The sequence below is a fragment of the Citrus clementina genome, unplaced genomic scaffold (genome assembly GCF_000493195.1).
Source record: "Citrus clementina cultivar Clemenules unplaced genomic scaffold, Citrus_clementina_v1.0 scaffold_4, whole genome shotgun sequence".
NCBI classification, from domain to species: Eukaryota; Viridiplantae; Streptophyta; class Magnoliopsida; order Sapindales; family Rutaceae; genus Citrus; species Citrus x clementina.
The window spans coordinates 6,587,237-6,591,438 of NW_006262274.1; positions in this window are offsets into that span (position 1 = coordinate 6,587,237).

Here is a 4,202-nt window from a genome sequence, read left to right on the forward strand (position 1 = left end):
TTATGAAAAAAGGTGATTAAAATCACTAAAATATATTGGATTGCTCCTGTTATAGTGGAAGCCAGTGCATCCCATTTGCGGAAATTACCTTTTCCTCCTTGTTAATTTTTCTATTTAAGAATTTATTAAAAATCATTTTCAATACCATCAAAAAATTAAAAAATATTCTAAATAGCTAACCTTACATCTTTAATAATGCCTTGGACCAAATGTGTAAAAAGAATCTGTGATAATGACTAGCTATGCAGTCTATGCTAGTTAACGATCGACTGTAGATGTATACACTATTGAATTTAATTAAATAAATGGAATTTATTAAGAGAACCCTAGCTACTTGGGTGAAGGCTAACGGCTAGTCCGTCAATAGCCAACCATTGCAATTAAAAAATTGGATAGGTTTAATCTATGGTTATGTGGTCCTTCTAAAAAAATAATTAAATTCATTGAGTTGTTTAAAAGAATCAAAATGGCTGGTTATTAACGAATTCCTTGTTGGCTCTCTGTAAAATTTTCGTGTGGCCGAGGGCTTCCAAACACATCATAAGCCAACCTCGTGCTAATGAATAATCAACCGTAATTAATAGGGCATGAATGATTTTATGGTCTACAGAAAGTTAAATCTTAAACGAATAGGGTTAAAACTCAGATGATTCGAATTCGATTCGTTTAACAAAACGAATTGAAATCTCAAGATTTAAAACTCGATTTAGCTCCTAGTAAACGAATTGAATATGAATCCATTTACAATTCGTTTACAAAAATAATAATTAATAAACAAATATTAAGCAAAATAAAATACAAAAGACCATAAATTGAACATCCTACGAAATACAAATAATCTAAACCTTATTTTAATCTTAAAATATACAACCATCTAAACAGCAAATTATAAATCCTTCACAATACAAAATAACAATAATTAATATCCAAATTAAATTCATCAATTTATTAAACGAATCATAAGGGGGTGTTTAGCACCCCTCATTACATGGGTTATGCAAGGCAACCCTACGTTTGGCTGCAAAACAAGTGGTTGCATTAGGTAAACCCAACTCCCAGTCGGGTTTTGCTAGTCCACTAATGCAGTAGTTGTCGCATTAGTTTTTTTTTTCAATTTATTACAATGTTAAATAAATATAGCTTTTTAATTTAATTTAATATTAATTTTTATTTTCTTTTATTACTACATTATAATTATTAATATAAACTAATAAATTTACAATTTATTATTTAATAATATTATTATATTATTATATTAAAAATATAACTAAATAATCTATTATTTAATTATAGTAATTAATATATAAAAATTGATTATTATTAAACAATTTAATATAACTAATAATAAATACTTTAAATATAAAAATTTGAATATTATTAATTTAAAATTAATAGTGCTATAAATAATGATATAAAATATTATTATATATACTACAATACATATTGTACCAAACATAATATTGCATTACAATTGAATACATTATAATATAACACAACTAATGCAATATAATACAGTGTGCCAAACGCACTCTGAATGAATAAATGAATCAGTAACCTTAAACATGTATTCGTCTATTCGATTCATTTATTTGCCGACTCAAATCGAATCACTAATTTATTAAATGAATCATGTTTTTCAAATTCAAAGCCATTTATTTCATATTCAATCAAATCAAATAGACGAATTCTAACCTAGATTACCACCCCTAGACTATTCCCAACACAAAAACACCAAAATTAGCTAAAGTAATTAAATTTATTTCCATCAAACTAAGTAGATACCATCAAAATTATAAGATAATATATGAAATTAAGTAAAAATAGAGTTTCATGATTGAATACATCCATAAAATTTACATGGTATAAATTATCAACACAATTATCTTCATCAATTCTCAAAAGTTTATAATTGATGTTTTTTATAATTATATTATTTTTATAAATATTATGGTTTTTGCCATTTACATCCATACTATTACAATTAAAAATTTAAATGCATTTAAAAAATTAGGAAAAAAAATGACAATGGAAATGGGGAAAAGGGTATTAAATTGTCTCTATCTCTTATTCGAATAAGAAATTAAATATAAAATTATTCCCTTACCCTCTTTGAATAGAAAAAAATACTTCAAGACCCTATTGACTATCCCATGAAAATTTCTACCATCTCTAATTCTTCATTTATTTGGTGGTTGCCTACCCTCTTCATTTTATTTATAGTCTTGCTTCCTACTTATAATTTGTTGCTTGCTCAAGTTACCTTAAGAAAAAAAAAAAGACTAAACTTAGCATTTTCTTTTAATAAAAAAGACAAATACCTAACTTTTTTAATGAAAATTCCAAATTTTATTTCTAATTGCATTATTATGTCATGATAAAACTCGAGATTTATAATGCAAAATTTTCGTAATAAAAGAATAAAAACTTGTAACAAGAAGTACCATATTTAAATGAAATGATTAGGGATAAAATCGTCTTTTCAACAAGAAAAAGCTTTGCTCCCATTAATCTAAGGTATCTCTTAATCTAATCAAACTTGTATAAAGGCCAAAATCCCTTCTAACTTCACCACCAAACCAGCAAAGAATCTTCCTTCTATGTCTCTCTCTCTCTCTCTCTTTCTCTTCCTCTTTCCTAATTCCCATCACCTTGCTGCCTTTTTTCCCCCTTCTCTTACCATTGTAGTTAGAAACAGAAATTGAGCAGTTTCAAAATAGAAACATCAATCAACAAGAAATTAAATATATAGCATTAATTTCTGCAATGAATAATAAGCAAGAAAACACAGCAGCATCAACAGCTGCAGGCTTCTGCAGCAAGCACTTGCGTAAACCCTGCAGATCCTTTGGAAGAAGATGCAGCAGCCTTGTCAAGGAGCAAAGAGCAAGATTTTACATTCTCAGGCGATGTGTCGTCATGCTCGTTTGCTGGCATGATTACGAATATTGTGACCCTTAATCAATTAGCATTTTATATATTTAATTAGCTAGGGCTTGCTAGTAACTTTCCACAATATGATGAGATTATTATTATTAGCTCGTACTATTCTCCTTCTGTGTGTGCGTCTGTGTATATTAGTAGTATAAACAATAGAAGATTTTGTCACTTCTTTTTCATTTTTCTTTTTCATAATGTTGGTCATGTACTACTAGTACTGCTCTGAAATTAAATTTTGGCCTCTTTGATGATATGGGAATTTTGTTAATTGAATGTTTCTCAGTTTCTTTTTCTAGCTTCTTCTCCTTTCTTTTTCTTCCTTCTTTTTAACTATCTAATGAGAATAATTAAATGTTTGACCTAGTTTTTGTCAAAATCCAAGATATTTATAAAATGGTGGGCTAGCTTGCTAAGGAACAATTAGCAATTTTTTTTTTTCACCTGATGATATTTCAACTAGAATTGTGTTCTCAATTATTGGATATACTAAAATTGAAGAAGTGGGTTTTTGTTTTGATTAATTATTGCAATTTAATTATACATGTTCCAAGAGATAGCATACACTTGGTTTACATAAGCCTCGGCCGTTATGATTTAACAGGTGTTATTCATTAATAAATTAAAATTCAGAATTCATCTCGTAATTGGTACTTCCAAAATTAGAATAGTTTTACTTTTACACACTCATTTGGTGGGATTTCATTAATTGATTGATTCTTCTAAGCATAAAACGTCAATCAATTGTTTCTTTCTTGTGGGATCTGATTTGCTCTGCTCCTTTCATTAATTTCCCTTAAAGGAAAAATGTTCAATAATTTCTACGTTGGCTATACTAGCTAAAGGATACTAAATTATTACAAATCACTCAACTCCACGAGTCACTCAGATCAACTCATTGATTTTCAATTTTTTTTTTTCAATTGAGTGTGTAGAAGTATTTAGACTGAGTCAATTCACTGAGTGAAAAAGAAAATTATAATTATTAAATAAGTTATATTAGATAAATATTTAAAAATAATAAAAAAAAAAGAGGGGAGAGGAGAGGAGAGGAGAGGAGACAAGGAGAATCCGTGGAACAGAGTGACGTCGTGCTGCGCCTTCACATCTCATCTCCCTTTTGCTTTTTAACCCCCTCGTGCGGCTCCTCTCTCTTTTCAACCCCAACAGAGACTTATTTATCAAAAATAGCCCTTTTAAACCCAAAAATCTTTTTTTTTTCATTTTTTTCTTTTACCTTTAAATGTGGAGGTCCTACAGTCCTGCTA